The sequence below is a fragment of the Herpailurus yagouaroundi genome, unplaced genomic scaffold (assembly GCF_014898765.1).
Source record: "Herpailurus yagouaroundi ecotype Mexico unplaced genomic scaffold, PumYag 186, whole genome shotgun sequence".
NCBI classification, from domain to species: Eukaryota; Metazoa; Chordata; class Mammalia; order Carnivora; family Felidae; genus Herpailurus; species Herpailurus yagouaroundi.
The window spans coordinates 5,235,394-5,261,370 of NW_024412417.1; the positions used below are offsets into that span (position 1 = coordinate 5,235,394).

At 36.0% G+C, this 25,977-nt stretch overlaps 1 protein-coding gene across 3 annotated transcripts in view; it reads right to left on the minus strand.

The window, feature by feature from the left end:
* Window positions 1-25,977, minus strand: part of TRIQK (triple QxxK/R motif containing) — a 291,278-nt gene that overhangs the window by 118,385 nt on the left and 146,916 nt on the right. For all 3 annotated transcript variants that reach the window (XM_040493968.1, XM_040493967.1, XM_040493966.1), the window contains one exon: window positions 25,086-25,248. The gene's annotated coding sequence lies outside the window, so the exon portion shown is untranslated. The remainder of the gene's footprint in view (window positions 1-25,085; window positions 25,249-25,977) is intronic.

The window sequence follows — 25,977 nt, forward strand, 5'->3', positions numbered from 1 at the left end:
TTGAGGCTGTTTTAGGATTTTGTTTACCACAACCATTAATGTGATCATTGATATAATCAGGTTTAAGTCTATGATTCTGTAATTTATTGTCTTCTTGTTCTATTTTTTCTTTCTTTTCTTTTTTTTTTTTTTTTGCTTTCTTCTGGATTTAGTATATTTTTATTTTCCCCTTTTATCTCTTTCATTAAATCTTTAGCTCTAATTCTAATTTTATTATTTTAATGTTTCTTTTGGGGTTTATAATATACATTTTTGATTTATCAGAGTCTGTCTTCAAGTGACATTATACTAGTGCGTGAATAATATAATAATGTTATGATAATATACTTTCATTTCTTCTCTTCTGGCCATGTTTTGTTGTTGTCCTACATTTTATTTGTACATTTAATAGAAACTCGTACTACCTACTATTTTTTTAAATATTAACTGTCTTTTAATGGTTTTTAAATAATAAAAAAATAACTTGCATATTGACCCACACGGTTCACATTTCCAGGACTTTTCATATTCCATTGTACAGATCCATATTTTCACATGGTATTATTTTCCTTCTGCCTAAGAGATTACCTTTAACATTTCTTACAGTGTGGGTCTGTTGGCAATGAACTCTCCTGGGTTTTACAGGTCTGAAAAACTTCATATTTTGCTTTCATTTTTTGAAGTACATTTTCAGTGGGCATAGAATTCTAATTTGTTTTCCTCCTTTCAATACTCTAAAGATGCTGCCCCACTCTCTTTTGTTTACATTGTTCTCAAAATAATCAGTTGTCATGCTTATCTCCTTCCCCTTTGTATGTAACGTGTCTTTTTCTCTGGCCACTTTTAAGATTTTCTCTCCATCCATGGTTTTGGGCAAATTGATTATAATGTGCTTTTCTGTAGTTGTCTTCATGTTTCTTATGCTTGGGATTCATTGAGATCTTTAAAACTCTGTGTTTAGTAACACTATATGTTTGCTATATTTCAATAAAAAATAAAAACAAAACCCCCTGTGTGTTTATAATTTTTATCAAATTTGAAAAAATTGTGGCCATTATTTCTTTGCATGTATTTCCTGCCTACATTCCTTCATGGAATCTAATCACATGTGTTTTAGACTGAGGCTGCTTCAGAGCTTTCATTCTTTTCCCTCAATGTGTTTTATTTGGATAGCTTCAATTGCTATGTCTTCAAGTTTACTAATATTTTCTTCTACAATGCTTAATCTGCCATTAATCCCATCCAGCTAATTTTTCTCAGACATTGTAGTTTGATTTTGTGATTTTTTATGATTCATATATATATTTATTCATTATATATATATGAATATATTTATTCACATATATATTTCCATGTCTTTACTTAACCTGTTAAATCTTTCCCATGGTTTTCTGAATATGTAGAATACAGTTATTATAACTATTTCAGGATTCTTATTTGCCAATTCTAACATCTGTGTTAGTTCTGGGTTGGTTTCAATTGATTTTTTTTTGTCCTCATTCTGGGTTGCTTTTTTTTTTTTTTTTTTTTTTTTTTTTGCTTCTTTGCATTCTATAATTTTTTATTGGATGCCAGACATCGTGAATTTTGCCTTGTTGAAAGCTGAGTATTTTTGTATTTCTATAAATACCTTGAGTTTTATTTCTGGTATGCAGTTAAGTTACTTGGAAACATTTTCATCCTTGCCTTGAAGATTTGCTAGGTGGGATCAGAGCAGTATTTAGTCTAGGGCTCATTATTTCCCACTACTGAAGCATAACCCCTCTGAGTACTCTACACAATGTCCTGTAAATTATTCATTTCTCCAGTCTGGCTAGTGGAAATGGGCATTATTCCCAGCCCTGTGTGGGCTTCCTCTACTTTTCCTTCTAACCATTTCATTTGGTTACTCTCTTAGTCCTGGTTAGTTTCTTCACATACGTGTGCTGATTAGTACTCTGCTGAATACTAAGGGGAACCCTACGTAGACTTCAATAGTGCCCTTGCTGTGTAGTTCTCTCCTCACTATCTTCTGTATTAAAGCCACTTCGGTCCAACGAAAGTCTGTTTCATCTCCTCAACTAAGGGAGTCTATCAGGTTCCATCCAGACTCCCTCTCCCTGTGCCAGAGCTGGGAAACACTCTCAAGACCAGAAGCCAGACAATTGTAGGGTCACCTTTGTTTGTTTCCTGTCTCTCAGGGTTCACTATCCTTAGAAACCTAATATCCAATATGTTGTAAAAAAAAATTTTTTTTTCAAAAAAAAAATTGTTTCAGGCAGGAGGGGAATCCAAGTCCCTTATTCCAGCTTGTTTCAAAGTGGTCATATAAATTTACCTTTTAAAAGTCTAGTAACATTGGGGCACCTGGGTGGCTCATCAGTTAAGCGTCAGACTTTGGCTCAGGTCATGATCTCACAGTTAGTGAATTTGAGCCCTGCATTGGGCTCTGTGCTGACGGTTCAGAGCCTGGAGCCTGCTTCAGATTCTGCCCCTCCTCTGCTCTCACTCTGTCTCTCTCTCAAAAATAAATAAACAATAAAAAATTTTTTAAATGTAGTAACATTGACTCTTCAAAGTATGAAAAGCATATGTGATTCTAGAGAGATAGTTCAACTGAAATAACTAAAGAATACTGATATTATAGAAACTGTCTTAGCTATGATGATAGGAATTTGTAACTGAAGTATAACAACATTTATATGTTGTCTTATGTAGAGAGATTAATATTGCTCACAGTTACGGTTGTCCTGAAGTTGATATTTACCACAGATGTAAAAATAGTGAATTATAAAATTCTACTCTTCACATTTTCAAGCAAAGCCAGATTGTGCCAAATTACCTGAAAACTGAACCCATCCAGATAGAAAAGGATTTCTATAGCTACCATATAGACCCAAGCACATAAGCCCATTACACTCAGCCACTGATGTTAACCATAACAGTGATAAAATTCTAGGTTTACCCAGTAGATAAAGAAATTACTTTTAAAAAACCTATCATTTTCCAAATCCTTAGGGAAATAGCATAATTTGTGCACCCTTTCTATGGTTTATGGACATTTGGATTTTTTTCCAGGGGTTGGCTATTATAAAAAAATGGTGCAATGAACACTTGTGTATATGTTTCCTGGTGTACATGGACACGTAACCCTTTAGGGTACATATTTAGGAGTATAATTCCCGAGTCGTGTGGCAAGTATATTTTAGATATACTAGATTATGCCAAACATGTTTACCAATTTATAATCCATCAACGGTAGTGAATGAAGATCACTTTTGGTTCACATCTATACCTACACTTAATGGTTTTTTTTTTCCTCTTAAAAAGATTTTTTTTTCTTTTTAAGAAGACAGAGAAAATTATAAAGGTTATATTCATTATTCATTCTTTCTTCCATACATTTTCTCATTACATCTAGTTTTTTCTTACTTTTGGGGTGCTTTAGATTCAAATATAAAGACAATATAACCCTGATTTTCACTAGAGGACTCACAGACTAAGGGATACAGATTTAGTGTAAAAGATAAAAGACTCAGGTTTGTGATAAATAGAAGGTCAAAATAGGATCAATCTGTTTGTAATCATACCATAGAACTATAAACATTACCAAAAAGATTCAGTTGACTGATGAGGAATCTTTAGTTAGCCCAAGGTTTATAGTCTATAATTAGGTAAAACAGATGTGTCTGGTGTGTGTGTGTGTGTGTGTGTGTGTGTGTGTGTGTGTGTGTGTGTTTAAGTATAAGGAGAGAAAGAGACATTTTTTAAGGACAAATCAGGAATCAAATAAGTCCAAATCCTGAAAGTCCCCTTCATAGGATCAAGTCCAGAATTTATGATAAAGATCACAAAACTTTTATGGTAAAGGCCAGATAGTAAATAGTCTAGGGTTTGTGGGCCATAAGTTTTCTGTCTCAAATACTCAACTCTGCCCTTGTAGTGTGGAAGCAGCACAGACAATACATAAACAAATGAGTTCAACTGTGCTTCAATCAAACTTTTTACACAAGAACAAGCTGTAGACCTGATTTGGTCCAAGGGCTATCATTTGTGAATCCCTGATCTAAGGCATGAAAACTTGAGTCAGATGATCCACAGACACCCTGTTAGTGTAAGTTAGTATCAGTTTTCCTATACTTTAGTGTAAATGAAGACTTCAAAAGTAGGTTATGATAGAGAGGATAGAAAGGAAGGAGAAAACACAATGAAGATGCCTGAGGGCACAGTAAAATACCACCTCCACCATAACTTTACCTCAGGCCAGTACTAGGATATATGATTCAGTGGAATTTTGCATTTCCAACGACAATTATTATGCATGTGACAGACAATATATGTGACAGCAATATGCATTTCAGTGAATGAAAGGACTTTCTGGAAGCAAGAGTAACTTTACCTTTAAAAGACCAACACATTTCATTTTACTAATGATAAGTTTAAATTTTTTTCATGTTTTTATTTATTTTTGAAGGAGAGAGAGACAGAGCATGAGCGGGGGAGGAACAGAGAGAGAGGGAGACATAGAATTTGAAGCAGGTTCCAGGCTCTAAGCTGTCAGCACAGAGCCCGATGTGGGGCTCGAACTCACAAACTGTGAGATCATGGTCTGGGCCGAAGTCGGACGCTTAACCGACTGAGCCACTCAGGCGCCCCGATAAGTTTAAAATTTTTAAAACTTTTTTTAGGTTCATTTTCAAGAGATGGGAACAGAGTGCAAATGGGGGAGGGGCAGAGAAAGAGGGAGACACAGAATCCGAAGCAGCTCCAGGCTCTGAGCTGTCAGCACAGAGTACAATGCAGGTCTCAAACTCACAAACCACCAGACCATGACCTGAGCGGAAGTCGGACACTTAACCGACTGAGCCACCCAGTTGCCCAGGTGGTGATAAGTTTAACGTGTCCCACAAGTCAAAGTGTTCATGGAAATTTTATCCCTAAAGAAATAAGTATGTAGGGTTGTTTTTTGTTTTGCTTTGCTTTACATTTACTAGCTGAGAATTTCTTAGCCCTTACACCTTAGGAAATATAAAATATTGTGCCAGATTATTAAATACAAATGTTGCTTGAAGTCAGTACTTCAGAAAAGCAAATTATCTTTTAGTTCACTGAAACTCTACCCAATCAAAAATACCATTAGTATCCCAGCGAGAGAGGCTATAGAATCTTTTCTCATCTATAATATTCTTAGTGAATAATTAGCATAATAGAAAATCTATTTCATAATATTTAAAATAATAAGAGCTACTGCGAATTAAAAACCTATTATGTATCTGTAAAGAATTAGTCATAACAACTCTATCAGGTACAAAATATAATTACCACCCTATTTTACAGATTAAAAAAAACAACAACAGAGACGCAAAGAGGTTAAGTAACTTCCCCAGGGGCACACAGCTAGTAAGTATTGGGGCTGGGATTCAAACCGAGGCAGTCTTCTCTCAGGGTCTCTCTCTTTAAACAGTATGCTGTTCTGCCTCCAAAGAGATGATACCATTTATACTTCTTTTCTCAACTAGTATGTATTTAGGACCAGACTGTATGTAGTATTTAAAATTAGTCATTGACTAACTCTACCTTTTTTATTTAGGTTTGAAATTTCACATGAAGTTTTTTTAGTAGAGTTGACACACAAAGTTACATTAGTTTCAGGTGTACAACACAGCAATTCGACTCGCTTCCACATTATGCTGTGCTCACCACGAGTGTAGCTACCATCTGTCACCATACAATCCTATTACAATACCACTGACTATGCTCCTTATGCTGTACCTTTTATTCTCATGACTTACTTGTTGCCTAACTGGAAACTTTACCTTTTAAGAGTCCAACACGTAATAGAGATTTGATGCTTTAAAGAAATACAGAAGAAAACTTCCCACTCTGTTTGTTTGTTCCTATGCGGTATGTTACCAAAGAAAAAGACACTTTCCTCTTGTCTAGAACAACTTTGCTATGGACTGTTTGTGCACCCCCCAAATTCACATGTTGAAATCCTAACGTTCAATGTAATGGAATTAAGAAGTGGGGTTTGGGGGAGTGATTAGGCCATGAAAATGGAGCCCTTGTGAATGGGATTATAAAAGAGAGCACTTTTAAAAGAGAGCACTCTTACCTCCCCTGCAGTGTGAGGTCACAAGGAGAAGACAGCTGTCTCTAAACCAGGAAGTGAGTTCTCATCGGACGCTGAATCTGCAGGCACTATGATCTTAGACTTCCTAGCCTTCAGAATAGTCATAAATAAAAGTTTAAGTCCCACAGTCTATGGTATTTCTGTTACAGCGGCCTGAAAGACTAAGACTAACTTACTTATAGATTTTTCCAAACTCTGTTCCTAACTTTTTCCTCATCCTCCTGGCAAATTGGTCATACCGTCCTCAGTGCTTCCAACGGACCTTATTCCTACTGTTAATATGGCACTGATCCCATCGGATGGCAATAATTTGCTTTTATATTTGTCTTTTTCTCTGGACTATGGACTCCTCAGGGACAGAAAGTTTGTCACACTTCTCTTCATGTCTCCAGAATCTTCACAGGGTCTACTATGGAAGGCACTTAAATGTTTGATGAATGGTTGAATGCACACACGAATCGATGCATTCCAAGCAACGGTTCCACGATTGTTACTCCCCCAAAGAAGAGATATGCCAATATCCAGCAGTGCTATAAAACAAAACAAAAAAATCCAAAATCTTTTGAAAAGATTCTCTCTTAATCGAACACATCTGTTTCACTTATTGCAGGAGTGTGTAAGCGCGACTGGGGAAGGTTGCTGCCCCAAAAAGAGCAGGCTCTGTAACTTAGAAGTTATGCTAATACATGCTAGCTGTCCCTTAGCGGCATATACTACTGCTTTGAGACTCTTCCACAGGGGCACAGCTATGGTCCATTTACCCCCTCTCAAGTTTTAATAATATTGTTGAAGAATCGGTTATAAGAAATTGCTGAGAATGCTGAGGGGAATTGCTAAATAATTCCGCAGCATTTCCGCTTAAACATCTTAAGTGCTAGGCTACCAAAGACCAGTGCTTTTTCATCTGGCTTTGCTTTTTGTTTTCGTTTTGCATGAAACAATGTATCACTACTGTTGTTCTTCCAAATACAGTGTCGAAAGAAATTGGATTTTCAAAGCTTTCCTCTTGCTGGATTAAACTGTAATAAGTTTAAAATTTAAAAAGTGGTGTTTCAACTTAACACGGCTTTTTAAAACACTACAGTAGAAGGGGGAAATTGCAAAGTAATTTTTATTCTTTTGCTTTGTCCTTCATGACATGAAATCCTTTGCTAAATTATTCTACTTGGAAGGTTCAGGGTTGCCTTTTTGTGATGGCATGTATATTTCTTTTTGTTTGTTTTTGTTACAATGTAGGATTATTGCTTTTCAAAGGGTGGTGTCACAAGAGGATGCTGTAAAAATCCAGAGATGCTGCCAGTAATTAGGCAGCTGGGTGGCCTAGAAATCCTCTCCATTACACTGTTGCTTCTCTGCCAGCTCTCCCTGTTCCCTCTTCTGGGGAAGAGAAAAAAAAAAAAACACCCAAAACAAAACAAAACAGTTTTTTTTCTTTACATAGTTCTTATAGGCAGAATGAATAAACCTTTTCTTTTTCACTTGCCAGAGTCTTCTGACACAACATCAACTTCCATATTTATGATTCATGGTCCTTGCTTTGATTTATAATTAGTTGTCAAAAACACGTTTAATGAATGATCAGGGCTATAATATTTAATGTGTTAAGGGAGTTCTACTCACAAATCCATGGGCTGCCCACCTGTACATATGCTGTCCACATGGATTAATACTGTGTCCATTTTTTAAACCAAAACAGTTCTCAAGTATGTATCACTGATAACCAAGCTAATACATGCCCAGAGCTTGTAATAGATGAGTGTCAGCCTAAGGACACAGAACAGGTTTTGCTCTTCTCCATCTGTCTCTACCTCTCTTTCTGTCTCTGTCTCTCTCAATCTCTGATGTCTCTCCTTTCATTCCAACATGTGGTTTTGAGAAATGAACCCAAATGCATGTGTGTGTGTATGTTTTGAATTGTCTTATTAGCGTATGTGCGGGAATTTGTAGGCTATGTGTGGTGGTGCTTAGTAGGCATTCCATAACTATTTATCGAACTGAATTATGGGTATTTGGATTTCTTTTTCAAAACTTTTTGAGGCTGGGTGTAGAGGGCTGAATAGAGCCCCCCGGCCCCCCCCAAAAAGGTATATCAATGTAATAATCCTCACAACTTGTCAATATTACCATGTATAGCAAAAGAAACTATTACCTTACATAGTAAAATATTACCTTAAATGGTAAAAGATGTGATTGAGTTAAAGATCATGGAGGAAGAGCTTATCTTGGATCATCCCATAGTCCCTAAATGCGATCACAGATGTATCCTCGCAGAAGGAAGCAGAGGGGGTCTTGAGGCAAACACACAAAGGAGAAGGAGGCAAAGTGAACACAGAGGCAGAGTTTCAGTAATGCAGCCACAAACTAAGGAATGCCAAGGAACACGAGGCAACCACCAGAAACTCAAAGAGGCAAGGGACCAATTCTCCCCAGAGTGCAACTGTGCTGACACCCTGACTTCAGACTTCTGACCTCCAGAACCATGAGAGAATACATTTCCGTTGTGTTAAAGTGCCCAGATCGTGCTAATTTGTTGACAGCAGCCCCAGGAAACTATATGCAGCTAACCTCAGGAACCAGGCAGGTAAGGGCCTGCGGATGCGGGAGAAGATGCCCAGACCCGTGGGGGAGGCCAGGAAGGCTCCAAAAGTAAGGCAGAAAGTGAGGAAAATCATATTGGCCCAGATGTTGTTCCCTACGTAGGAACACAGCAAACCAAGTGTGATCCAGGCAAACATTGATATTTGAGGAGACCCAAAATAGCGCAGAGGGAACTGCAGCAGTAATTCAGACAGCTGGGGGGGGGGGCGCAAGGACGTCAAGTGGGCATCAGGATGAGCTGTGATTAATTATTAATATTCATAGGAGAAAACATTACCTTAGAACTCAGTTTCCCAGGCTTTGAACTATCACTCACCTATCAGGTAGGTTTCATTTTTCCCATTTTATACATGAGAAAAATAAAACACAATGGAGCTTAAATTAAAAATAAATGTTCAAGATCACAGAGATAGTAAGTGGCAAAAACAGGATTCAAACTCAAGTCTGTCTGACTCCTAGCCTATGCTTTCCACTCGTGTGCTGTAAGCCCCTCTCTGCTTTCCTGCCCTAGTCAGCAGAGTTGTAACAGCAACAGGATCCAGGCCCGGTGGGCGGTTGATAGGAGGTGGACTGTGCCAAGGCTCTGCCCCGTCCTGGGCAAACCTCCAGACCAATCAAGGAGGGAGGGTAATGAACAGAAGAGAAATGAGTGTGGGGTTCAAGGTAAGTTACATTCAGGTTCAGGACTGACCAGTGGCTGGCTGGCTGATCTCTGTCCAACTTCTTCATCTTTATAAGTGTTATCTATCCCACAGAATCAGTCCATGATGTTATATATGTAAGTAAAATGACTACTTCAGTATCTGTTGAGAAAAATGGCTTCCTGTTACATGACAGGATTTTGAGAAGGTTGGACAAATACTGACAGGCATAGTTATCGCTACTGTAAATTACCACACAGTCTTATGCTTTGTTTTTTTGAAGTAAACACTGACTTAAATTAAAACTATAGAAAAATATATGTAATACATAAATATAAAATTATATATATACCATATTAAAACTATAGAAAAATATATAATTTTATTTATATATAATATATATACATATAATATATACAATTATATATACATGTATATATACTATAGAAAATATATAATTTTATTTATATGTAATACATTTATATGCATACAATATATAAAACTATATATACATATATACATCTCTCTCTCTCTCTATATATATATATATAATACCATAAGCTTGGTGTCTTAGAAACAACAGAAATTTACTTCTCACAGTTCTAGAGGCTGGGAAGTCCAAAATCATGGTGCTGGTAGATTCCAGGCCTGGTGAGAGCTTCCTGGTTCATAGCCATCTTTTCACTGTGTCTTCACATGGCAGATGGGGAAGGGAGTTTTCTTGTGCCCCTTTTATAAAGGCATTAATCCCATTCTCCATCCTCATGACCTAATCACTCCCAAATATCCCACCTTGTAATACTATCACCTTAGGGGTTAGGTTTCAACATATGAACTTTGTGGGGACACAAATGTTCAAACCATAACAGTTTGGTTTGATGAAATGGTCGTGTTATTAGAAATCCAATCCCCTACAATCCCTTGGTTTCCTGTCTCCACAATTAGCTACATTTGCAAAGCACCTGGGTTTCATCCCCAAAAAAGGCATGTTATTTATTACAAATATAGATAACTATTTAAAAATTTTTTAATGTTTATTTATTTTTGAGAAAGAGAGAGACAGAGCATGAGCAGGGGAGGTGCAGACAGACAGGGAGACACAGAATGTGAAGCAGGCTCCAGGCTCTGAGCTGTCAGCACAGAGCCCGACGCGGGGCTCAAACTCACAAGCCGTGAGATCATGACCTGAGCCGAAGTCAGATGCTTAACTGACTGAGCCACCCAGGCACCACGATAACTATTTTAAAGGGCTGATCTGTATTCTGACATTCAACATATATTAGGCTACATGTGATGTAATTTTGATTGGCTTTCCTCATCAAAGTTTTGGGATGTGAATTTGGAATCATCCTCTTGGGGTGTACCAATCTTCCAGGCACAGGTTCTTACTTACAAGCACACAGTGTTCACATTTCAATGGAATTATTTGATAATTAAAAAAAAAACATATTAAATATAAAGCATTTTGTGTTTCTAGAATTTTTCTCAACTGAACATTGCAAACAGAGTTGATTTGAAATACAAGTTGAGACTGAAGAAGAGATAGGAACATTTTTTTCTTATTTTCTAAAATAAGAGAGTAAATGGAGGCAATAATAAAATATATACATACATATAGATACATATATAGATACATGTATACGAAATATATGTACATACATATATATACAAATGTGAGTGTGTGTGTACATGTGTATGTATATAGTATACACACACGTGTGTGTGTGTGTGTATATATATATATATTTGCTGTAGTAAAATTAAATAGATACTTCAAATAGAATTGTTTGATGGATCACTCAAAAACTTAAACAAAAACTTTCAAAATCCTCCATTTGGCTTTAAATAATCACTTAACTTTAAAAAAAAAAAAAAAGACACTCTGAAAGTTTATGAGCTGTTCATGCTTCAGAAGTAAAGATAATACCATCGACCCACCACCGGTAAGACATGTTCTTTGAGTGATTTTTGTTTTAATATTGACAGTGTTTTCTGATAAATGTGAATTCTCTCTCATGCTTCCTTTACAACCAGCAGCACACATTTACAAATGGCTGACTTTGGTTATTGAGGCATCAGAAGCATAGAGCTAGAACAAAGCATACTTGCACTCATTCATGTGAGATCAAATCAATGACCTTCACCTCATTAGCACGTTTTCCAACCAATGGATAAAGCTACAGTGAACTCCTTCCTCTGGGAGGAGTTGTCAAAGCTGACTCTTACATGAAGGCCTCAAAATCCTTTCCAAAGAACAAAATGAGAACAAATAATAATCCAGTCCTTACAATCTGACTTTTAGATCTACACTTAGTCACTGGTTGATCCAAGTGAGTGAAGGATGGCGATAACCTCATTTTTATATTTGGATGTATCAGAGATATCAGATTCTTAGGAGCATGAAAGGTTCAACTTGGTAGTGCTTTCTTGGGAGGAGGTAAAATATCATGTGTCCAGGAAAGAAAGTGTAATAATAGGGACCAGAATTACTTAGTTGTATACCAGAAGACATATCGGTAGTTATTTTAAGTGATTACAGGCTGTATCTTACAGTGTTTAAATGGTGAAAAGTCATGGTCAGCCTATGTAAAAATTTGAAAATAACCCATAAATAAAACCACACCTTGACATCAAGCAGATTCCATCCAAAGGTACATGATAGGCTTGACTGAATTAATATTACTTAGTAGGACCAGCACTGAGAGCCTGAAAATATCCCCACTTGTTCTGAAAACATGAGAGCCTCCAATGTAACAACAGCTTTTCCAAATTTATTGTCTATCTTTTTGTCTTTGTACCAGAAGCAAATAATTTTTTTTAAATGCTAATTGGCGGTTCTGCAAAGATTCCACAGTGCCCCCACACTAATTGCATCACCTGCAGAATTCTCAGTTGGACTCCACTTCCAACCTGTACAGTCAGGAAGTCTGACAGGCAAATGTATGCTCAAAGTTCTCAACAAAGGGGAAATTACTTTACAGTCTGCTATAAACATGTGGAGATAGCTGAAAGTTATTTCATTTCATTCATTAGGGATGGTCTAACTTGGCTAATCTACACTGTGTTTAAATTATATAGCTGCTTTTCCTAATTTTTGGGTAAGTGCTATATTTATGGCCCACATGCTGAATATTTGAAATAGTTTGAACCGATATATATGGCATGATGGCTTGTTTATACTTGAGTTGATTAAATTGCCCACTCCACATTTTGCATGGTTCTCACATAAATTATTTTGATCAATGTAAAAGTTGCTTAGGCTGAAGGAATTATGTGTTTGACAGCTGGTTGTTAGTTGTTGGCTCCAAGCAGTTGATCAAAAACGAAATTTCAAATTGGGGTGGGGGGAGCCCTTTGCAAGACTGAGAAGCTGATTTGCTACAAAACCCACAGAGCACATGGGAAAGAAAAGTTTAAAGCCATTATACACTTCTTTTTGTGGTTCTAATTGTTACAACTGTGACTTACAAAAAGTTGATTTCCTCATGCCTGAGATTTGTCATCTGTCAAATGGAGCTAACATTTGCATCAACCATATGAGACTGCCAATTTTGTAGATCATAAATGGTCAAACTTCAGCAATTTCATATAGTTCATTCTAATAAGATCCATATCGTAGGATTATTAGAAGGATGAAATAAATTAATGTAGATAGAGCACTCAACACAATGACTGAAATGTATTAAGTACATGGACAATAAATGTTAATAATTTCTAAAATATTATTCCCATATTTAAGGCTGGGTTAATGTAAAGAGAAGTGCACAGTACATACCAGTAATTTCTGCTTCAAATGTTGTTTCTGTACCATCTCACTTTTCACTGGTAGGTCCAGGTGAGATATTACTAAGCAGTAATCCAGATTGAGGCAGGGCCACCTGTTCCGTAAGGTGGGGGTGGGTGCCTGATTCAAGACAGGACAGTCCACAAGCAAAGCCAAGTACAAGGAGGTAATAAGCACAGGTGCTGAGGATTGAGTCTGGGAACCATTAGTTCATTCCAGAATCTGGTCACTGAAGCTGAGTTTGGAAAATTCAAATAATATAGCCAAGAGTGGCTAAAGAGTCAAGTTGTAGTCATGGGTCATGAGTTAGAGAGTAAGTCAGAAAGACTCCAAAGCTTCAGGTATAGGATGAAATATATAGCTTCCAACTGGCAATGTCAATGATAAAGTCCCAACCCAGGACTAGAGGGTTTGAGTCATCACACAGCATCCCAAGTCATAAGGTGCTGGCTATCTGGGGAATGTGTTTTTGCCTTTGGATGCCCTGGGTCCTGGGAGCTTCCTGGATGGTTCTTAGCTCTAACAGTGTAATTATGTTTACTCTGTGGATATGAAAGCACTCTCTTTGTTACAGTTCCTATAAGATGTTATCTCCCCAGAGAAAGACAGATGAGGTCAGGATATGAATTTGATATATTTTCGTGCTGTTCAATCAAAAGACCACAGCACCTTCTAAGAAAATTGCCACGACTCTCAAAGCTTCAGTTTCCCCACAAATTATCTACCCAGCATGTTTCAAATCAAATAAGAATATTTGGTCTTCATATATATTACCCATCTTCATCATGAGGTCACTTCAAGATTTAAGAGAAAACCAAAAGAAATATTAAATATCTCTTGTCTTAATTTTAATAGAATTCAATTGTAATAAGATATATTAATAGTAATACCTATAAATGTTAATATCTATGAGCAGCATGTATAAAATAGTAAATACTTTTTCATACTATACTAGATACACTGAATATTTTAGTTATAAATGTGTGTGTATTCACATAATTGAGGAAAAATATTCTATTTAATGCTATAAAGGAGCTTACAGATAAGTGAACCAATAATACATCATACTATATTTTAGAAGAAAATTTTGTAATGTAAGACTATCAACTCTTCACTAGTGATTTGTCAGTGATCTGGTGTATCTTTTGATGGGTATGCTATTATTGACAATGAAGACTACCCATGTGCCTGTTCTACGTAGACCCACTTTAGTCCATGCTACTTTATACCAGCTATTTGAATGGCTATTATCTAGAATGGTAAAATGAAGACAGCTTGAGACAGACACAAACCTGACTCTCCCAATTACTGTGTCAATGACCAGCAAAGTAATTATATCTCCAGGTCTTGGTTTCGTCCTCTATCAATAAAAGGGGGAATTTTTACCTCAGAGGGCTGTTGTGAAAAATACATGGGAACTAAAGATACCACCACAGTTCTGTAGAACAGGGATATACTTCTTAAGCCTTAATCTCTACTTCTTGTCCCTAGAATCACAAGTCCCATCAAGGGGTATGGGTTTGAAGTAAGCTGTACCAATGTAATTAGAATTATTTGCTACAATAACTTTGGTAGGAATAATAAAAAAGTACCGGCTGCGTAACTCTACATAAATTGCTTAGTAATAGCATTTAATCCTCATAAAAATACTGCTCTCTTCATCTTACCATTGAAAAAGTATTGAGACTCAGGAAGCCTAAGATCACAGAGTTGACAGCATGGTTTGGAACCGAACCCAAGTCTTCTGACTTGAAGTATACTAATCTTGCAATCTAGTCTCTTAAGTGGGGATTATCCTGATGAAATGCCTTAAAATTTCTTATCCAGAGAAATGGGTTTTCTCATGAATGATCATCCTACAAGGTAGAAATGATATGATATTCGTCATAAAATATTAATGCATTATAATAATATAGAAAGTGAGAAATAGCTGGGAGATTGCCAGGAGCTCTAGGGCTGACCCCTGACTTCCTAGTCAGGCTGATTCTACTTCCAGCATCTATGTGGCTGGATGCCTTTCCTTTAGGGACAAGCCAGGTTCACCTACCAGTAAATTTAGGACATTTTCCTTCAGTTAATTAGCCTTTTAGCCAGACATAGATTCAGTAAAAAGGGGCCTTGGGAGAATCCAGTCAATTTGCCAACTAGTAACTTCCTCCTTCTTGTGTGCAAAAAGGAGAATAGAACCTGCTTTATAGTATAGTCAAAGGGCCAATTCAATTGGAAATTTTAGATCCAAGATGTTGATGTTGAGTTGGTAACCATTATGTTGTAAAGATGCAGCTAAAAACACATTGTTATGAAGCTGTAAAATCACTGATTCCTTTTTGTTTGTTTGTTTTGTTTTGTTTTGTTTTATCTGATACACTGGTTTCATCTGTGCTGGTCCTTGACTCCACATTTTTCAATGTTGATGATAGTTCATGTATCAAATGGAACAGTGTGATATTATTACTGGAAAAAGGTGAGACAGAAAAGGAGCTTCTCTTTTTTCTGATACCAAGATTATCAGATCCAATGGAGAGGAGAGGAATATAATACAAGTTGTAAATGTCAGGACTTGCTAAGTTTCTTGGAAGTTCTTAGTTGAGGAAGAATGGATATTAATTTCAAGGAAATATCTGTCTTCTAGCCATTACCATAGGAAAAAATACGTACACATTACTTACATATTGGGCCTTGAAAGGCAAAGCATACACATAAATTGTGAGATATCTGTCCCTGCTTAATTTAATAAGGTTAATATCCTTTTATGTTTCAAAGCATCATTATTCATCAATGCTTGCTCTTGTGTAGAGGATACAGTCCTTGCCGAAGTCATTACATCTTTTGGCAACTAGAAAGCTTTTTCCAAGGATGCCTCCATCTTCTCCTCCACATGTCAAACTACACCAACTGCTACACCTACTGGCAGTGGTGAAATTGCAGGGGTGCCTCCTGCCTTTCTTGTCAAGAAATACATCAGTGCTCTGAGGAAATAAACTGGGCTGGAAAAGGTCTGGCAATGCTCTTGCTGGTTTGAACAGAAAAGTAATCTACATATCACTGTCATCCCGTACCTCTGAAGATGTCAGGAGGCAGGTCATTTCTCTTTGCTGAAGTGCTTTTTCTTTTATTACCAGCCCTATAACAAGATTATTGAAATGATTCAACAATAGTCATGCCACAGCTATGGATACTTGTTGAAAGTAAATAATAAAAGCATTTTATCTGAATGGCTGTCATTTTCCTGTTGAGGGATACATCTGGTACATAAAGTACATTTGTATGCATGTCTGCCTTATGTGAACTGCTCTAATTTGGTTATCCTGATAGGTGCCATTGTAGCTTCATTCTAACAATATTAGCAGAGAGGAAGAGGTCACCCGTTTTCAAACTGTAATTTGCAGTCACTCCAGTCAAAGGGATTGCAGCAAGATTGAAACCTAGTAAGAAAGGATTTTAAAAAGACTCCTGGAAAGGATTCAAGCACCATACCATAATTCGACATTTAAGTTCACCTGAAGAAAACTCCATTAGAAAAAGGAAACCAGGGGGGGTGACCGAGTGGCTCAGTCAGTTAAACATCCAACTCTTGATCTCAGCACAGGTCTTGTTCTCAGGTCTCAGGGCCATGAGTTCAAGCCCCACATTGGGCTCTGTGCTGGGCATGAAGCCTACTTAAAAAAAAAAAAAAAAAAAAAAAAAAAAGGAAACTAGTGCACCGTGTTGAGACTAAAAAGTAGTAACAAAGTATAAGTTACTCAAAATTAGAGGGTCACATGCTTTTTTAAATTATGTAAGAGCTGGGTCACTTTTAAACAATTAAAGTGTAATTGTAACTCTATGTTTAATTTTCTTAAGTTCCATTTTCCCTGAACATTTTAAGCAACAGGGACTCAAGAATTGTTAATTATTTCATATTTTTCTATTTTATTCCCAGCAAGAAACCAAGAATTTTACAGAGATTTAATTAAGTAAAATTTTCATTTTCCTTATACTTCAAATAAATAAAGTAATCAGAAACAATTGCTTAGATCAACTTACTCAGTGCAGAGAAAAAATGTCATGTATATCTAGAATCAATTCACTGTATTCTAAAAACATTTCTTGAGTACATCTTGTGTGTCAGGCATTTTGCAAGGCACTAAGCAAAGAGTATTGTCTTTATGGACCTTATTGCCCACTTGGTAGGAAGCAGATACCAAACAAACGAAAACAATGAAGTGTGCTAAATGTTAAAAATAAGATGTTCTCTGGCTAAAAGTCAAGCAACCGGGAAGGCCTTATGGAAGAAATAAAGTTTAAACTTTTAAGTAAATGATTGAGTGGAAGTTAGCCCAAGAAGAGATAGGGAAGAGGGCATTAGGACAAAGAAACAACATCCACCCAAGTCCATTCTCCAGACAGAGCAGAAATTTTAAGCAAGTTTTGTATAGTAAGAGTATAGAGTACAAGGTGAGGAGATGTCAGAGATGAGGCTTAGACCGTAGAATCTGGGTTCGAAATTGGAAGCCACTGACCCCATTTTATAGTTTAAAGTAGGGGAGTAACATGGTAAGATGTGAGCACTGGAAAACCATTCTGACTACAGTTTCAAGAATATTTTAGAAAAGAGCATGACTGGGAGAATGGGAGAATAAACAGAAGTTTATTTCAACTGTCTAGCTGAGAACTAATGGTGCCCAGGCTAGGGAGTTGGTAACAGAAATGGTTTAGGATATGGGATGTAGCAGAGTTGATGAATAAATATAAGAGATGATGAAGAACGAGGAATAAAAATCATGGGCTTTTGGGGCAACTTAATGGATGGCAGTGCTCTTTACTGAGACAGGAAATATTGGAGACAATCAAGGCTGACTGAAATTCTGAAATATTAAATGCGTGGCAGAAAACAGAAAATATTACATAGCTATTTAGTTCTCTTTAAGTATATATTGTATATAAAAATATATAAAGATATAGGATGCTTTATTTCATTTTTCAGAAAACTAGACTGCATAATTTGTTAATCACACTATTTTAAGGAAATGGAGATCTGAAACTATTAGTATGCTTTCCCAAGAAGGAAAACATTAAGCACTGAACAATTAAGTGGCCTTCTCAGAACAACCTAATAAATCAAAGATTAGATACAGGACAAGTTGACAACTTTTTTTTTTTTCTTATATGGAATTCAAACATTCAAGCTGAAAATGCCAGGTTGACCTAACTTGTGTCTCCAAAATACACTTTCTATTCATGGCACTGAATACTGAACACCTATATGCTCAGTACTGCCTTTCAGTCCCACGAAGAAAACAAAAAGTATATACACATTGCCTCTCACTTAAAGTTTCTTATAATTATTAATTCACTCATTCATTAATTAGTGCATTGCATACATATTTTGAACACTCACTATTAGCTCAGTCAGGTTTGACCCTTGCATGGGTTTACAAAACACAAAAGATACACTCCTTACTTTCAAAGGGCTTGTTACCTGGAAAATACTTAGACTCTTTCTCTGTACTCAATGCAGTATCAGTGGTTAAGATAGAGAAATACAGAGGAAGGACTCTCAGGGAAGGTGATGCTTGAATGGTGGAGCCGAACCCTAAAGATGAACAGGAATTGACTAGGAGAAGACTGGAGAAGGAGCATCAAGAGGTAGCTGCACATGGAAAAGGACAGAGGTATGAAATCACTTCATGTATTTGGAGAAGTGCAAGCAGTTGGAGAAGCAAGGAGGCAGGTAGAGACTCTGAGGGGTATTTTTGTTGTTGTTGTTGTTGTCAGGGAAAAGAGATTGATTTTGTCCTGACAGTCCTGGGAAGCCACTGCAGTTATGTGACCTGTCTATATTTCCTATACTGGAATATCTCCAACATGGTAGTTAACCTTGAGCCAGTCTGGAAGTAGAAAGCCTCGTTCAAAGGCCATTTATGTGGTGGTTGTAAAGGTGGAAAGTTAGGGACAGATTTGAGAAAGACTAGTTTGGTGACTGACTAAACATGGAGGGTGGGGCAGGGAGATATCACAGTCTGAGGCACCTAATAAGCATGTGATGAATGTTCCCTTCTATACTCATCAGTATTTCCCATGCACCAATGCTGTATTGCTATTAAACTGACTCTTTAGCTTCTCAAATCTAATACATCACAAAGTTTACTGATTTCTTTATTTCAAGATATTTTTTTTTAGATAGGCCCTCTTTGATTTTCCAACTGCCACCATCTCATGGCAAATTTACTACAATTTTCTTGACTTTCCTGCATAGCTCTTGATTTGATGTGTCAATTTCCTTAACTGTGTTCCTTTTGGTGGAAAAGATACTTTGTTCTAAGTATGTAACTAATTTATCCTAGAGAAATTCTCAGAAGGAAAAAAATAATATTTTCTTGGTGACTGTTTTTTAAAATCTTGAAGTTAGGAAAAACATGGCCCTTGACTTTGTTATTTAAGTGTATTGAAATGATTTAATGCTCAAGGTTCTATCACAGGATTAAGCACATTGCCAAGAAATCGTGATTTTTATGTTCCTTAATTTTCAAATGTATATTTCCTGATATTTCCAACCTGCCCATGGAAAACCATTATAAAACACTGTAAGGTGAATTGTGAGTGCCAAAACCTATCAAGCATAGTCAGAGATTGTATTTAAGATTTTTCTTGTTAAAAGGAAAAGTATAACACTTGACTAATAAATGAAATACATTTTTTCTTGTAGTTTTTTTTAATGTTTATTTTAGTTTTGAGAGAGACAGACAGAGTGTGAGCCGGGGAGGGGCAGAGACAGACAGACAGAATCTGAAGCAGGCTCTAGGCTCTAAGCTGTCAGCACAGAGCCTGATGCAGGGCTGCAACTCACAAACCATGAGATCTTGACCTGAGCCGAAATCGGACACTTAACCGACTGAGCCACCCGGGCGCCCCTCTTGTAGTTTTAATTGTAGTAAAATTTTATTCTTGGAAGCCATGTTCTAAACTTGATCATTAGTACTGAGTGTAATAGAAACTGCAAGTCCATTGCCATCATTCCAAAAGTAAATTCATTGTAAAGAAAGTGACTTTAAGTAATTTTTTTTCAATATTTCATTCTAGGTAACACACAATCACAGGCTGGAAAATATTTTGAAGTTATACCAGTGAATGAATTGTGTTAAATTATGGACTTATTTCTTTAGTTTTTTTAAACTTGGGTTTATAAGTCTATGAAATGTATACAGTCTTATAAACTAAACACTTCACACAAGGTAAACTTGAATAAAGTATAAATAGGTTGAAAGATTAGAAAGGTTAAAATGCTATTGTAGGTATATATATAGCATCAAAAGTTATGATTAAGAAATATGATACTTCACAATTCATATGTAAAACAGTGTAGCCTAGAAATGCTGTCATATTTTGTTTTCCATACAAAGATTTAAAAAAACACATAGAAGTTATTTTCCTATCTTGCACCATTCTATACATAAGCATCCATCAGCTGGCCACTTTCGATGAGGAAAGAAGCTGAGTTGACAATAGTTAATGAATGGAAAACATGAAGGGTAAATCTTAATGGAAAGAGAATTTCATCTGACCAGGAGTCTTTTATCCATTTCATCCCAGTGGTGCTGTTGTTACTTTGACATTGACATTCAAATGAGTTATAAAATGAAAAAGAATTTCCGTAGAAACAGCTAGCCAGCTTTGTTAAGTAAAACAAGTCCTTTTACCTTCATAGTCTAATATAGGAGTAAAGAACAGTGAATGAGAAGAAGGAACATACTTTCCCCTCTGGATCCTCTTAAATGTTTGTATTTCATGTAATTAGGAGGCTGTTCTTATCATTTTATAGATACATTCAGTGGTGCTATAGCATTTAATTTGCTTTACATTTGAAAATTTTCGTTTGAAGGTCTGAAATTTTATAAATCACAAATAGAAACAGGTGACTTAACTCAGGCATTCTGGGTTGTGTCTTTCCTACTCAGCAAAATTGTGCCAGTGCTCTCTGGGAAATCCTAAATCTAAGTTTCAAGAACAAGAGGCAGTAAAGCAACAAACAGTTATTGAACACCTAGGCTTGGATGCAATATTTTACTAGGTACTAAGAGAGTGCCTGTAAAAGCAATGGCAAAGGTAACCCTTGCTTTCAAGGAAGCTTGCAAGACTTTTCGTGGAAAGCAATATATCATGGGAATGCACACATCATTTTGTTCATCAAGAAATTAACTCCAAATACATAGGTAGTGAAATTAGAGGTGCTTTATTATTTGCGTTCTTCTATTAATCTACTTTCTATAAAGATCACTGTCAAACAATCTGCATTCATTGTTAACGTAGATGGACATTAATGTTTATCATATATACATTTCATTATACCCTGAAATACAACATTAGTAAACTGAAAGAGAATTAGCTTGAGCCAAGGCTTGTTCATCCCATTTGGAGATAAAATTTAGGGAACAGAATTATGTTTGCTGAATGTTAGCTTACTATGAGGTAGCTACTGTCCTAGTTCACAAAATACATCATTTTATTATATCCTCATAATTCCGTGGGACAGGCATTATCCCCATCTTTTTAATGAAAAAGTTAAGATTCAGAGAGACATCAATTAAATTGACGTTCTCACGTATTCTCTGGATTGACTCGACTCTTTAGTTTTTTCCTGTTACATGTGCTAAAAGTTAAGTTCCACTTACATAGGAGGAGGAAAAACACATTTCTAATTTATAATGCCATTAAAACACTTAGGAAAAAGATTGGTCAGAATAATGTCAGTTTTAGAATTAATACTAAAAGTAGCGAATACATCAATGCTATAGTGAAGTACATTTTTTACCCCCCAAAAATAGCAACTGGTAAATTCAGGTGAAGAGAAAATGAAAAAGTGTGCTAAAATCTATAAATACTACAAAGTTTAGTGAACTTCTATTCATCCTTCAAAGACCAGCTCAAAGGTGACCTCCTCAGGCAGAGTTAATCACTGCTACTGCTGTACATTGACCTGTATTTCAGTACATGGCAATTGCATTAGCATTATTTGTGCACCTGTTTCTCTCTTGGTATGTTGAGCCTCACAGAATTTGTATCTTCCTTTTGTCCCAAGATTTGGGGCTTTAATAAAAGTATGTGTGCTCTACAAGTGGACAGATTAGTAAATGCTAATCATCTGGAGCATGAGCGTTGTTCAGTCATCAGAAACACATTCCCGATAATTTTTTTAGCTCCTTTTTCTCTTTTATTGGTAGTGTATTTCTTCCTAATACACCTTGGGATTTTTAAAAAAATTTTAATATACTTCCATTCTTTATTAATGTCATGACATCTCAACAGTTAGTGTCCATTGTATTCAACTTTATAACACAGTTTTGAAATAATTTCACCAAAATTTATGTAATTTTACTTTGATATCATTGTGTCTATGTTTAACACTGATAGACCTTTTCTTTTGGAATTCTAAGATAAAATTGATGGCCAAAATAAAAAAAAAAACAATGCATTAAAATCTATGTAGTTTCCCCCTCCTCCCTTTCTATAAAATAAAGATGAAAACAAGGTCTGTTATGAATTCTCCATATTATCTACTTTTTTTTTTATTATCCAAGTGGTTCAAATATGGGGAAATTGCTTTAAAGAGCAAACATATAGGGGAAAAAAGCGAATGTGTGGAAAAATAAAAGCCTCAGTGTATAGTACTTTTCTTCAACAAACCCTGTTTTCTTTATTTCCATATTAAACAAAAGGGCTAGTCATATGTAAGTTAATAAAGTGAGCACAAGGGAGATGTACCTCCAAATTAGAGCCAGACGGTGAATAACATAGCAGGAATGTACTTAAAGCCCGGTACCAGCTCGTGACAAGGTCTGTTCTCTGTCTTAGCCCTTGATTTTTGGAAAGGCTTCAGGAGCTCTGAGAAAAACTTTCAACCTGACAAGCACTGCAGGGCTGGGAAAGGCTCCTGTTTTAATTCAGCCCAGATGTGATCTCTAATGAAAGCATTATGACTCTGCAGCTGCAGTGGATGGTAGAAGCATTTTTAGAAGAATAAATTATTTTAAAAGATTTTCTTTTTCTCTCTTAACAATTATGCTTGACCTGCGCTACAGTAAAATCTTAAGATACACTATAAAACAATTTATAGTTCCATGCCTCGTACTGTTGGAATATTGTACTAAACTTCATGCAAAGGAAAGATACGAGAACTCAGGATGTGTGTACTATATAAATAGGTTTATCATCCTGAGATAGATTGCCTAATCCAGTAATTCTCCGAACGCTAAGTTTCAGGCACATGTAGCATGAAAATATTAAGCCAAGCAGAAAACTGATTCTCACGATAGAAGCTCAATTATGCACCCGGACATTACTTGCTTATTCATATGTGCATTATATCACAATCCCCAGTAGGTATACATGCACGTATATAAATATTATGTTTGTTAATTTACATTTTTAAAAGTAAATGTAAAATGAGTATCACTTCAATACAGGCAATGATAAGACAAGATCTTAGATGGAGAAAATGCACTTGAATAATCTGACTTGCTCCTTCCATATTTCAGAAACATAAGATGCCATAGTTCCTAAATGTCAACCTGCCTTCAAGTCTATGTGAGGGGAAATCCTCCACTCAATATGATTTCTGTTTTCAGCAATAAAATAGAAAAATAAATAAACAATGTTTGGGGGGAAATGTGAAATTATGATTATTTTGAAGCATTCTTTGTTTGCCTTGTTTATTGTTTTGGAAATGCTCTAGTTGAGAGGCATCCAGTGGGGACTCAGGGAAGAGCATTTTACATATTTATAGAAACATTTGCTAACCATATAACATTCCAGCTAAAGAAAAACCTCCATTAAGCCCATAAAATAGTTTCTAAGCTGTTATAGGAAGTTATTTTCTAAGAGTAACAAGAAAAAAGAAAAAAGAGGGAAGAACCGAATGATTGAAAGGTATTAAATGATTCTGTTTGAGAGCAGGAAATGCAGGTTATTATTTGCTGACGGATTATTCAGAATGAATTTCATCATTCTTGTTACAAATGTGTTTTTTGACACTTTAATTATGAAGGAACTATTCTGAAACACAATATGAGCAGAAGATGCTATAAGTTTAAGTAAAATGCTATTACATCCTCATTTTACAAAATTCACAATCACACTGAAATTAAACAGCATTTCTCTTTTGTAGAAAGAAATGCTTATTGCAAAAATGGAATGCATGTGGATCCACTGACATTTTAATCATTTTATTTTAGACAGTATTTAGAAATAGTGAAAATGGAATGGGGAAAGCTTTGCAATTTAATGCATATACATAGCACTATGTATATGGCACACTCTTACAGGCCATAAAAATGGAGCCTTTTCTATTGCTATTTAGTGAAAAAAGATACTAAAATGAAGACTGGCGAGTACCAAACTGATGTTGGTACCTGAGTACATCCATACTCAGCTAAGCTCTGTGCATCTAGCTGGTTTTACTTTTTTACCCTCATGCCCCCAATTTACTAATGAACATCTCAGTTTATAATTTATTTGGGTACATTTACTCTAGAACAGCCAGCCAATCAGCCCAATGACCATAATTTAAACAAATAATCTACAAATCATTTTTACAAGCTATGACTATTAAATTGTGATGTGTTGATGAATTTAACAGAAAATATGTCATGAGAGGGGTTCTAACAAACACACATTCCGAATAATACAAAATCAACTGTTAATCTGTAATGTTGATTCTCAGAGCATTCTCAATCTGAGCTAATGTAGGAAATAGCCTCTCTAGAGTTGAAAATCCCATTCTTACTCTCAGCCAGTAGATATAGATTACAATAAAAAATTGATCCATAAAGACTGATTTCTCTTATTTCTATAAGTTTCCACCTAAATTAGAGGATGGCCATTTCAAATGTTCACTTCTATATGGTTATCTAGGCACATGACCCACATCTGGCAGGATCTCTGATGTCATGATTTTAAACCAAAGTAAAAGATTACATGTATGACTTTGGGGTACCTGCATCTGTAGTGTTTGTCTTCGATACATTTCCAAGCAGTTCAGGAAACGGACAAGTTGAAAGAGTACTGCCACTGTTATCACAAGGTGTCCTTTTACGCAAATAAACATGTCTGCTGCAATGCGTGGTAACTCTCAAGACTAGAGCAGAACACCACAAGGTCTGCATGTCAAAAAAAAAAAAAAAAAAAGCCAGCTGAGTGAGTTAATTACACGTCTATGCAAGTTGAGAAAATGTTTGGCCAGGACTTTAATTTGCTCAAGAGTGAAAAGGCCATTTTTTGCTTCCATTCTAGGAAAGGACTCTAGCTTATAGAAGAAGGAAAAGCAAAAACTGAAAAGACTATTCCATTGAGTGAGCTAGGGAACATGAACTTCTGTAATGTTTATTTTAGTTAGGCCTACTTCTCTAAGTACTAAACCCCCCAAATGGTAATACTTGAAAATTCCATCTCCTTGAGGGAGAGTAATACTGAGGTAATCAACTTCCTGCCACCGCCCCCCCCCCAGAAGCAATTCCATAATGGTAATAATAATAAATTATATAATAATATATTATTGAATATTGTGAAACACATATAGAAATAATTATCCATTTTACTTAGCCTGCATCTATAGAGACTTTATGTTTAAGCAACGTATATTACCCTGATTTATAACATCAATCAGTAAGTGCTTAACAACAGGTACTGCGTCAATCTCATTTTACAGGTGATCCATTCATGAATTCTCTGTTTTTACCAGTTTTCAAAAGCTGGCTTTTAATATTTAACACATGTATGATCAAATGTATACCCTCATAAAAATAGGTCATATGATCAAGCAACTATTGAGATATCAAATCATATACATATAGATGTATATATACATGTATGTATACTTATGATTTTAA